A 13,599-nucleotide genomic window follows, 5' to 3' on the forward strand; every position below is an offset into this window, starting at 1 on the left:
GCCACCCATTTTAATTCTACTTCCCATTCCCATTCTGACATGTCAGTCCATGTCCTCCTCTACTGTCGCCATGAGACCACACTCAGGTTGGAGGAGCAACACCATATTTTCTGTCTGGGTGGCCTCCAGCCTGATGGCATGAACATCGATTTCTCAAACTTCCAGTAATGCCCCCACTCCCTTCACCATTCCCCATTCCCACTTCCCTCTCTCACCTTATCTCAGTACCTGCCCATCACCTCCCTCTGGCGCTCCTCCTCCTCCTTCCCTTTTATCCATGGCCTTCTGTCCTGTCCTATCAGATTGTCCCTTCTCCAGCCCTTAATCTTTTTTACCAATCGACTTCCCAGCTCTTTACTTCACTCCTCCCTCCTCCTGATTTCCCCATCACCTATTACCTCCTATTTCTTCCTCCTGTCCCCCCCACCTTCTTTATCCGACTTCTCATCCTTTTTATCCAGTCCTGATGAAGGGTATCGGCCTGAAACTTTGACTGTTTACTCTTTTCCATTATTGCTGCCCAGCATCTGCTGATTTTCTCTTGTTTATCCCATCCATGATACTGTATATCACAAGACCTCACTGATTATCCATTCTCCTAACAAGATTATGTGTGATGATAGGTATACTGTCAAAACTAATTTTGCAGTGTATGAGATGCATTAGTTATGCTTTTGGAATAACCAAAATTTCCTCACAAAATCATTTATATCAATATTCAGAGGTAGCATCTTGTGGCAAGGAACTGTAATGGCATTCGCTTGTGGATGGATGACTTCTTTTTTGGATAACCTAACCTCCAACAACATTATCCATGGTTGTTGAAAAAATGGGATCTCGGTGCAGAATGGAGTTCCAGATTAAAAATAAAGTGGTAAATTGAAAAAGTCAAGAGTAAATACATCATATTAAAATCTAGTCACAGAATATTCAAATAATGTTTCATAAATAAAGAATGTATAGGATATTCTGAGGAGTATATATAATTGATTTGATTAAACACTCTGACACAGTGCTAATATTGAAGATGTGGTAAGTAAGTATGATTTGAGAAGGCCTGCCTGCAGATTTCAAATCTATCATGAGTTTTAACACATAGTTGTTTTTCATGGTTTCTTAAGATTATCTTAGGCTTGGGGAGGGGGAGGTCGGTGGTGAGTAGTGAGGATGAGCTTTCACTACCAATTAAATGCTCCCAATAGTTGCATTTCAAATAGCCTCTGATACCCAAGTCCAGTTCCTGGTCTTCACGTGTGGCTCAGCTACTAAGTCCAATGGAACTGTTTCTACTGACAGAAAAAAGTGCAAAGACAGGTTACTGGCATCTTAAAACCAGTCATTCCGGGCAGATGTGGCTAGTTCACCACAGTTGGCAGTTCACCTAGGAGAAGGAAAACTCTGATCTGAAACCTCTCTCCTCTAGGGTTATACCCACTCATGTGGACAAGGCTTTGGGAGTCAGCTCAAATCCAAAGAAGGAGTCCCTGACATTGAGTTTAACACTGAATGGCAACTCCTACAATGTCATTGGTGCCAAAATGAATCGATTTCTGCCGTTCACCAGCTGTGTGGAGAGGGGGAGATTGCTGCATTGGCAATAGCTTACTCTCCATATCATAGTGGCCTGGCTTGCATATAAATTGCAAGTAGCCAGATATCACACAACATCCACGGTTGACCCAACTAATGGAGGGCCTACCTGCTTTTTATAGCTTTCAGGAGAAGTATTTTGTCAGCTTTTCCAGCTTTGTCATTTTACTAGCAGTGTTGTAACGAGAGTGTGGGTTCAAATCTGATATGGATGATGCTCATACCTAATGCATTTGCTCACATCCCACCTTCTCCTCAGCCCACACATTCTTCTCATTTGCAACTGGGCTGATGTACCCATCACTCCACACTTGCCTCCTCCAGTAATACAACCTTACCCTTGTTCCATTTTCAATGCAGACACTCAGGACTGCAACCTTGCCAAGCAGTGCAAGAATAGCAGGAAGCCAATGATGAATTATATTTTTCAATCTACGTACTAATAAAAAGCTCTTACTAAACAATTCTGAATTTACTGAATGCTTGTCTGAACACTAAGATTATACACAGCCTCTACTGTAGGAATTACACCTCCACTACAGGAATTGCAACTACATTATAGTCTTGCCTTCTTTCTGACTGAATGATTCTATCCTTTGAACTATGTCCCCTGTCACTTGAGTTTAATATTCAATGTAGAAACAAGTGCATATTGGAATTCTTCTGAATTGCCATTGACCTTACCAGGGACAAATTTCTAACCCATAAATTCTCCACTGATCACTTATCTTTTATTATACAATCATTATCATTTAGTAGTTTCATTTTAAAATTCATTGCTAAATGGGAGAAATAACAGAGTGCAATCCTGCTTATTGATTTTATGATTCAGTCCAATTCACTTCCAAATTATAATTCAGTAATCATTACCAAGTTTCACTCAGACAGAATTTTTTCCTTATCCCCCATGCTTTTGTAATAAACAACACTTCAGCAATGCGTAGCGACATGATCAACTGTCAGAATTTCTCACTTTCAATTACATAAGGCATTCTAGATTCCCCTTAGTCTGAAGCGCAAGATTTCTGATTATTCTAACTCTCGTTCTCAACATCTGTTTTAAAATAATGTATTCTAAGTTTTCCACTAAGATTCACTTCCCTCTTTCTTTATCACTTATTTTCGGGTATGATCCTGGTAAATGTCTATGTCAGTGAAATGTTTTCCAATGAAATAGTTTATTTCTATCCCAGTTCTATTGTTCCTTCAAAACTACACCTCTGTAATATTAAAAGTTCAAAGCCTCAGTGGCTCATTATATTGTCAAAGTGCGGATGTACAATACAACTCTGATATTCGTCTTCTCCAGATAGCCACGAAATATTGAAAAAACATGGAATTTGATGAAAGAACAGACATCAAACACCCCCAACACAGGAAAAAGAAAAAGAAACAAAACTCACAAACCTCAAACCCCCACCCCCTCCCTTGCACAAAAACTAACAGATCAGCCACATAGAAAATGGTAGCTGGGAATGCCAAACCCCAAACCCTCAACCTCCTCCTTCACCAAAAAACAGTGACAATAATATCAAACCTGCCACACTCCCTCCCTTACAGAAAAGAATAATGACAATAGCATCAAATCCCAATCCCCTTTCTCACATCTCACACACAAACTAACAGATTGGCCACACAGAAAAACACCAAGAAGAACATCAGACCCCAAATCCCCAATGCCTCCCTCACATAAAAAGTAACATATCCTTACCCGCCAATCGGAAACAAGAAAGAAAATACCGAAAAGTGAAGGAGATCTATATAAACTATAATCCAATGGTCACATAAATCTAAGAATTTTGAAAACATCATCCCGTCCACATCGAGGAGAGTGGTCGCACAAACTCAGTCCTTCCGTAAAGAGTGACCGCCATGCTGGGTCTGAATGCCAGTGACCCAGCCACCGGCCACCCCACTACATCTGTGGAGAATGACTGATAACCTTCTCTGCATTCTCTGTGATGCTTCAATCTTCCTCAACGCTTCAAAATGGAATCGTTCATGACCCTGAGTCTTTGGTCTTCTCTACGAGGCAGCAGTATTAACATCAGATCCTGATCCCTGGTAATCTCTGATCAGAACCTCTTGCTTATTCTTTCCTATGATGTTGCCCATAAAATGGACCAAAACAACAAGCTCTGGTAGGTTTCAGACCTGAAGTATTAACATTCTTCCTCTTTCCACAGATGCTTGCCAACTTGAAGAGTGCTTCCTGAGTTTTCAATTTTTTATTAATCAATTGGACTCTTTCCTCCCTCTCCAATATAGCTGAGCCCCACTTGGGAACATTGGTTGAAAAGCAATATAGTTTAAAATTTAATGGCAATCATTCAGTGTCAGACCAGGAATACCAAAATAGATTAGAAGCCATTATGAAAAGATAATTAAGTGGCAACTAATAAGTGGAAGGAAGCAGAGTTTCAAGCAATAACATAAATGGAATATTTTTAATAAGAGATTGTAAAGGTACAAAATGTAGCAGACAAAGTCCTTCTTCTAAAACAAAGGGGGCTTCTCTTCCTCTACCATCAACGCTGCCCTCACTCACATCACTTCCACTTTGCACATGTCCACCCTCAACCCACCGTCATGCCATCACACCAGGGATGGGGTTCCCCTTGTCCTCACCTACCATCCCTCTAGCCTTCGCATCCAGCACATAATTCTCCGTAACTTCCACCTTTTCCAACAGATCCTACCAGCAAGCAGATCTTTTCCTCCCCCTGAACTTGCTGCAGGGATCACTCCTTATGCAACTCCCTTGTCCACTCATCCCTCCCCACTGATCTCCCTCCTAGTTATTACCCTTGAATGCGGAACAAGTGCCACACCTGCTCCTACACCTTCTCTTTACTACCAGTCAGGGCCCAAAACTGTCCTTACAGGTGAAGTGACAACTCACCTGTGAGTATGTTGGGGTCATCTACTGTATCTGGTGCTCCCAGTGTGGCCTTCTGTACATCAGTGAGACCGGAATTAGATTGGGAGATCAGATCGCCAAGCACCTATGCTCCATCCACCAAAAAAAGCAGTATCTCCCAGTAGCCAGTACCCATTTTAATTCCACTTCCCATTCCCATTCCAACATGTCAGTCCATGGCATCCTCTGCTACCACGATGAGGCCACACTCAGGTTGGAGAAGCAATACCTTATATTCCGTCTGGGTAGCCTCCAACTTGATGGCATTAAAATCGATTTCTTGAACTCCTGGTAATTGCACCCCCCCCCTCATCATTCCCCATTCCTGTTACCCTCTCTCACTTTATATTCTTACCTGCCCATCACATCCCTCTGGTGCTCTTCCTTCTTCCCTTTCATCCATGGTCCTCTATCCTCTTCTATCAGATTCCTCGTCCTCCAGCCCTTCATCTCTTCTACCAACCAACTTTCCAGCTCTTTGCTTCATCCCCTCCCTCTCTCCTGGTTTCACCAATCACCTGGTACTGCCTCCTCCCCTACCCCTCCCCCCAACATTCTTGCTGTAGCTTTTAATCTTTCTTTTTTCCCCAGTCCTGATGAAGGGTCTCAGCTTGAAACATCAACTGTTTACTCTTTTCCATAGATGCTGCCTGGCCTGGGAAAACTCAACTGGTCAAGGAAAGGTAAACAAAATAATTCAGGATGAAGACCCTTGGAATTGGCATGAAAGGAAGGCAAAAATTGGAGGAAAGGCTGGGGCGGGCTTCTGAGTTGGATGATTAGCCATGATCATAATAAATGGCGGTGCAGGCTCGAAGGGCCGAATGGCCTACTCCTGCACCTATTTTCTATGTTTCTATGTTTCTATGACTTGTACTTCAATGGATGGAAGGGAAATGCTGGCTAGGTTGTTCTGAAGTTAAAAGACTTTGCTTGATTCAGTCCATCCATGATCTTGATAACATAGGCAAAGAACTTATAACTGAGCATAGTTACATGCTGAATAACCACCTGCTAGTGAGATGATAGCAAGTTAGCGGACAGGTGTTTAAACTTTGAACTTAGGAATGAAATCTTGAGTACCTTCAGGTGTACTTTAGGTCAGAAATTAAAATCAGCTTCCTGAACCCTTAAAAAATAGTGAAAAACATTCATCTAAGTGGTTGAATTACTTGTAGAAATGTGAGCAATCTTTTTTTAAAGTTGCTGAATTGAACTACTTACTTATCATTGACTGAAATATATTTATTAGCTTCCATTACTGTACTCTTACCAAAAAAATATATGTTGTTATTGTATACAGTGGCAGTTGGTACTGCAGTAATGTTCATTATCGCTTTCTGCAGCCATTAAGCAGTCAATGCTGCAGTATGAAAAGAAAAACAGCCTGCAGAAAAGATTAGCCTATTACAAATTGTTAAACGTCCTTTGTTATAACTAAATATGAATGCCTGCATTATGTCTATTTACTTCCATGCCAAAGGTCACCTTAAGACAGCCTGCAGAAAGGTTTTTAAATTAAAAATGAAATGGCAGCAGCTGCAGAAAAATAACCTCAAAATCCCATTGCTGCAGCACAAGCTATTAACATTCATGGGCTGAATTGTGCTTTGTGTGGGCGTGAAGAGTGTTTTGACAGTAACTATGTGCACACCACATAGCTACTGCCAAGCTGAAAGAATTTTATCCTTCACATCATTGCATAGATTCTTGTCAGTGACCAAATCATAACTTATTTAATCATGCAGCAATTGATTCAATTTCTGCCTCACCCAAGCCTCTCCATCACCTGTGCGAGAAAAGTCAGTAGTGCGCGGATACTCTTTGTTTTCCTGGATGAATACCCTCTCAACAGCAATCTTAGGTCCTTCCAGGGCAAAGCTACCTACATGATTGTGTGCTTATCCTCCACCTTTACCATTCCCTAACTAATAGTGCAGACAGGCTGCAATGAGTACCATCAACAAAATTTGTATAACTACTTTGTAAACTTTGACCATTTCAGTTTATAAACGCGTGATTAATTATGTTGAGCAAGGATTTAACAATGGTGCCTTGAAATTGGGTTTCATCTGCTCGATGAGCTAAACTTGCTGCCTTGAGAGCTCTCATCCATTTTGCTCCTTGGCACTATGACATGTTACATTTGATTCTGGGCAGACCCCATTAGGAGCTGGATGAATACCTCTAACCATTGCATGATTGTAACACTATAGCACTGGAAATGAGACCTATCTAGCCACAGACAAGGTGTCAAGATGACTGGATCAAAGAGTATGCTGTTCTTCTGTTTAAGAAGGGCAATATGGACAAACTAGGAAATCACAAGACAATGAGTCATCAATAGTAGGGAAATTACTGGGAAAGATTCTTAGGGAAAGGATCAAATCTCATTTGGAAAAGCATAGACTTATAAGAGATTAAAAAGTTAGACAGCATAGCCTTGTTTGGGAAGTAGTCATCTTTTACAAATTTGACTGAATTTTTTGAGTGAAGTTACAAGAATGATGAACGACAGTAGATCAGTTTGTGTTATGGCAAAACATTGTGGAGTTGTGGCTATTAAAAAATTTTGTCAAAGGGCATAGATGGATGTAGACGAGATGGAAATATGGCAGAAATAACAGGAGGTTAGCTGGGACAAGAGTGAGATGTTGCACCTTGGGAGGTCATATAGAAGAGGAAAGTGTACGTTAAGTAGCAGGACTCTCAGGACCATTAATACTGTATACTGCAGAGGGCATTCAGTATAAAAGTCAAGAAGTCATGCTCCGGCTGTATAAAAATTTGTTTAGGCCATACTTAGAGCATTGTGTGCATTTGTGGAAGGATGTGGAAGATCTGGAGAGTGTTCAGAAGAGGTTGACCAGGATCTTGCCTGGATTAGAGAGTATTAGCTATAAGGGGATTTTGGACAAACTTGGGTTGTTCCCTCTGGAACATTAGAGGCTGTGGGGTGATTTGATATAAGTATATAAAATTATGAGACGTACAGATAGGGTAGATAGCTAACACACATAAAATGCTGACAGAACTCAATAAGTCAGACTGCATATATGAAGGGAAATAAGTCAATGTTTTGAACCAAAACTTTTCATCAGAACATTTTCACATCTTGAAAATTGTAGGCTTATTAGGGATAATCAGCATGGCTTTTTGTAAGGAGAAATCATGTCTTACAAATTTGATTGACTTTTTTTGAGGGAGGTCATGAGAATGATTAATAGGGTCGTGGTGACAGCAGAATAACATTTTCATATCAGGATAGTCAAAGTCTTTTTCTCCCAAGATGAACATGCCAAATGCTAGAGGACGTAGCTTTAATTTAAGATGGGGAAAAGCTTAAAAGAGAGTTATGTAGTAAGTTCTGGTGCTACTGCAGGGTTTCGGCCCGAAATGTCGACTGTACTCTTTTCCTAGAGGCTGCCTGGTCTGCTGAGTTCCACCAGCATTTGTGTGTGTTGCTTGGATTTCCAGCATCTGCAGATTTTCTCTTGTTTATGTAGTAAGTTTTTGTTTTTACAGTGTTTGTTGCCTGGAACATTCTGCCAGAGGAGGTGATAATAATGATTAAGAGACATTTAGGCAGGCAAGTGAACAGCCAAGAAATGGATGGTTAGAGATAATATAAAGGCAAGTGTGTAGTTTAAATTGGTGTCATGGTTGGCACACACATCAAAAAGCCGCTTCCTATGCTATAACATGTTCAATGTTCTATGAACGAGAGTTGAGTTCTGTCTACATGCAGTCATAGAGCTACTGCAATGAAGGACAACATGCTGATAAGGGAGATCAGAATAGGGGATGCACTTTGACCTCCTGGGCCTTTGGTAAACTCGATGTTTTACCTGGATCAATATAGTAATGGAGAGTGTTAATTGATCAGGGGCCCAGTATGCATCTCAGGTATGGTTTGAACTAAAAGGTTTCTAATAGTGCGGGGAGCACTTTAAATGATTTTCCATAATCCCAAGCACTGAAAACTGAAGATACTGATGCTGTTTCCCCATTGATTTCATAATAGAGACTTCAAAAAGAAATGAGATGTGATTTCCAGTTCCTGCATGATAGGCTCCCAGATTTTTTTGAGCAATCATTGAAGCTCATAGGTTGCATGTTAAAGCTCCAATTTATGTCAGCGATGGAGAAATGTTCAGTGTATGATCTGTGATATTGTTGGGTGTATGAGGGATGCCAGAAAAACATCAGCCATGCACAAATAAATTGTGCACAGTACTGCCTGAGCAGTTTCTCAGCTGGATGCAGTTTCTGTAGGAAATGATCATCACTGTAATCCAATTTGAGTAGCTGAGGTAAAGAAAAAACAATATAACTGAAGAAGGAATAAGGGTTGAAGGGAAGTAAAGACAAAGTAAGGGCAGAGAAAGAGAAAGAAAGGAGGTGAGAGATCAATTTACAAGTTATTGAATTAATTTATTATATTTGAAAAGAATAACATTCCATGATTGAGCCACAATGCTAAAGTATTATTTGTTCTGAATCACCAAGGTTTTTAATACTCAAAATAAATCACTAGAATTCAGGTCAGGTCACTGGTCTGAGTGCTACTGGTACCATGTAACCCAGTACTACCTGTCGCATGGTCGGGTGGTCGGCGACTAAACCAGCTCCCCCACCAGGCTTGCCTGGTGAGGAAGGCGGCTAGATACCCTGCAGGACAAAAAACAAGATCTGTCAAGGGGCGGATAAACCCTCTCGTAGGGTCAACGGCCATCTAGCAAACACGTGCTGTGAAGCGCGGGAAGGGCATCCCTTTCATCGAAGCTTGGTCTGGCCATTCACTACAACAGAACTTCCCCCAGCCATCTTGAACCCCACCATGCCGCTGGATCCAGTAGGTGATGTCGAGAGGGTGGGTCTGGACCTGTGCAACCCCCTACTCACCTAAAATCCACTCACGCACACGCAGTTCCTTTCTGAGGTGTGGGGTACCACCTAACTAACTGACTGAAATGAACCATCATCATCCTATGGGATGGATAGCCAGAGAGAGAGAGAGAATTAAAAAACAAATGACTTACTTAATATCTTCTTACATGATCCAGTTTTTTCTCTAAGTATAAAAAGAATGACATACCAATAGGACTGTCTTGAAATTAAATAGACATTTCCCATTGTTAAAACAAAAGACAAACAAAGATTCATCTATTGAAACAAGCAGGCTGGATTCCTGACATGTTATAACACTGGAACCAGTCTTGGTTGTAATAAAAAAACAGAAAATCTCTGAAGTACTCCGGTTGGTGGCATCCTGGCATCAGCGCCGGACTTCGGAGCGAAGGCTCCCGAGTCTGAATCCAGCCGGCTCCCTTGCACGCTTTCCATCCATGCTGGGTTGAGTGTCGAGCTAGCAACTCGGCCTTGTAAAAATAAGAAAGCCTGCTAAAAAAAATGCCGTCATGACAGCGTCCCGATGATTCCACTTGTAGTTAAGGGCTTTCTTCTTCTTCTTCTTCTTCTTCTACTACTCCGTAAATCAAACAAAACCTGCTCAGAGAGAGGAAAAAAACTCTGGTTGTTGACTTTTCATCCTCCACTGACGCTGCTTGACATCCTGAGTGTTTCCAGGGTTATCCATTACTTTTCAGATTTCAAGCACATGAAATATTTGGCTTTTGGATCATCCTTCATCAAGCTGGGCTGTCAAAAACGTAAAAATGATAAACAAAGATTTAGAAACCAGGAACACCATAAACCTGAGATTTGCTTTTAGGAATCAGGATTTTGTGCATATTCAAAGACAAGTTTCTCTAGACTTGCTTGGGCCCTAGATCCATTAACTGCTAACCTGGCATGGGCTTATTACATGTCTAGGGTCAAGATTAGTGCCCGGTGACATTTTCACATCACAATTTGCCTGTTGGAAAGAGTACCCTAACACCTTTACTTGTCTTTACCTTGAATTTTATAGCTTGCTGGCGTGGTAACTTGGTAGCCAGCATAATGTTTTACAATGGGGTTCAGCTAACAACTGGGGTTCTGTTCTTGCCACTGTCTGTAAAGAGCTTGCACCACCACGTTCAGGAACAGGGATTACCCCTCAAAGGGCATCAGGCTCTTGAACCAGATGGGATAACTTCACTTGCTCCATCACTGAAATGAACTCACTTTCAAGGACTCTTCATCACAGATTCTTGATATTTATTGTTTATATATTATTATTGTTATTTGTTTTTTCATTTTCTTTTTGTATTTGCATAGTTTTTCTGCCCATTGGCTGTCCTCCGCCTCTTGGGTGTGGTCTTTCATTGATTCTATTGTGTTTCTTGTACTTATTGTGATTGCCCACTTTATAGTGCTATATATAGTGACATATACTGTATGTACTTTGATAATAAATAGGCGTTAAACTTTCTCCCCATAATTGCATGAACCTCCCCTCGGTGGTCCGGTCTCTTCCCATATTCCAAAAGCATACGCGTTAGTAAATTGACTTGCAATGTTGGTGCTGGAAGCATGGCAACACTTGCGGGCTGCCCCCAGCACATCCTTTGTCTGTGTTGCTCTTTGGTGCAAAGCTATGCATTTCACTCTTACATTTCGATGTACATGTGATAAATAAGGCAATCATTAAAAATCACTAAGTGGGAGTAAATTCAAGCTTTTCTTGTGAAAAAATATTAACAACTCATAGCCTGAAACAGTATTTATCAAAGAAAATCTCACCATTCTGAAGAGGTTTCAAAACATGGTAGTTTAAGGAAAGTAATAGGACATCCAACAGTTCTCTCTTTATTTACATCTTACATAGTGATAAATGATATATTGTGCAATTTATGTTATGTAACACCCTGGGAAAGGTTTCAGTGCTAATGGAATGGTCTTTCTGTAGAAGCAGTGTTTGGGTTATGGTTAGAGATAACAGGTGCTTTGGAATGTGAGCCGTCCAAGGACAGGAGGGTGTTTTTGTGTTGTGTGCCTGACAACAGGGTGATCTGGGTCTTCTGTTCGGCGGGAAATGAAGAGAGAAGATGCCTGAGTGGAGCCATGACCCGACCAAGGCCGAGGAGATCGAAGGAGGATCGATGAAGGGGAAGCCATGAGCTCCAAAACCAACTTGTGCACATTAGACTGTTTCATTAAAATGGGCCCTTTTCTATTTTTGCTTTTTCTTCACTAACCCTGTAGTCAGATTAAAAATCATAAAGCTAAATCATTTACTTGTATGCGGTGCACCGTCTGTTATTTTGTGGTACTGATTTGTAACAGGGTAACACATCACAGAGAATCCACACAAACAGGGGGTTTAGGGGTGGACTTGCATCTCAATCTCCCCTATTTGGCAGGGCCAGAGATTGTCTTCCCTAGACTTACATAGCCAACAGAACCTGAGGGTTACAGTTAAACAGCCGTTCACTTTGAATTAGGACAGTTTAATCATTTTTGGCAATTATACTGAAAAAATATGCTTAAATGTCCAACTGTTCCAAACTGTGATACCTGTTTATCAATCTTCCTTTACAGATAACTCAAAATATTCACTGCTGCAAAGTCCCAACACGAATAGATCACTCACAGCTGCCTCAGATCCATGTGTTTGATCTACCTAACCTCAGTTGCTTCATGACTTTCACTCCACTATGTCACAAGTGGGCATATTTGTTGATGAATGCCTATTACTATTCATAACTCATTAAACAAAGTGGTCTCCTCCTGCAAACAGCAAGATTTACTCAACACCCAAGCATGGATAATTGAGTGAGAATTGTCTTCAACAGGAGAGTATCTAGTTATCTTCCTTCAATATTCATGGTATTGCAATCACTCATTCTCCCAACTTGACCACTGAGGAGATTATGTTCAATAATGTAAAATGGACCAACCATATAAAAACCGTGGTTACAAGAGCTGCTCAGAGGCTGGGTGTCCTCAGGCAAGCAATTCACATCTTGATATCTACAGCCTGAATAAGTGGACCTTCAACAATATTCAAACACCTTGACACCATCTACAACAAAGCAGGTCTCGTCGGGGCATGCCATCTATTATCCTAAATGTTTAAGGAGAATATGAGGGAAAATTTCTTCACTCAGAGGGTGCTGAGAGTGTGGAATACGCTGCCAGTGGAAGCGTTGTTTCCAGGTTTGGTTCAACGTTTAAGAGAAATTTTGATAAGTACACGGATAGAAGGAGTATGGAGGGATATCGTCCAGGTGCAGGCCGATGGAACTAGGCAGAAAAGTTTGGCATGGATTAGATAGGCCGAAGGGCCTGTTTCTAATAGGAAATCATGTTGCAGTTGTATAAAACTTTGATTGGTCTGCAGCTATACCCAGAAAATGCTGGAGGAACTCAGCAGGCCAGGCAGCATCTATGGAAAAGAGTAAACGGTTGTTATGGGCCAAGACTAGTGTCTAGTGTCTAGTTCCAGTGTATGAGACCCTTCATTAGGAGCTTTTCTCATGTTTTTGATTAGTCTGCATTTGGATTATTGTTTGCGGCCTGGTCACCCTGTTATAGAAGGATGTGGAACCTTTGTGGGTTATCAGAAATGTTTTCCCACCTTTGCTTCCTGGATTAGAGAGTATTAGTTATTTTGGACAAATTTAGATTGTTTTCTCTAGAGCGTCAAGAGCTGAGGGGAAGACCTGATAGAAGTTTATAAAATTCTGAGAGGAATAAACAGTCAGAATTATTTTTTCCCAGGGTAGAAATATCAACTACTAGAGGTTATAGTTTTAAGATGAGGAAGGTCAGTTTGAAGGGAATTTTTTTTTTAAATCACTGACTGGTAGGTACCTAGAATGTGTTCCCAGGGATTTGGATCCTCTGCAATCAGGAGGGGTTAGTTTATTTTGGCATATTGCACAGCACAGTTATTTAGGACTGAAGGGCCTGTTCCTGTGTTGCATTATTCTATGACTCTTCTGTATAAGGATCTCTCAGGCACTGATCCTCATAGAAGCTAAAGGACAGAAAAGTACCACCACTTGCAGGCGCCTCTCCAAGTCACACACCATTCTAACCGAGATATATATTATCATTGCTTTACTGATGTTGGAATTAACTTCTGAATGTCCTTTCCACAAAACACTGCAGAACTAGCTCTACCACATGGATGGCAGTAT

This window comes from Mobula hypostoma, chromosome 7 (assembly GCF_963921235.1).
Source record: "Mobula hypostoma chromosome 7, sMobHyp1.1, whole genome shotgun sequence".
Taxonomy (NCBI): domain Eukaryota; kingdom Metazoa; phylum Chordata; class Chondrichthyes; order Myliobatiformes; family Myliobatidae; genus Mobula; species Mobula hypostoma.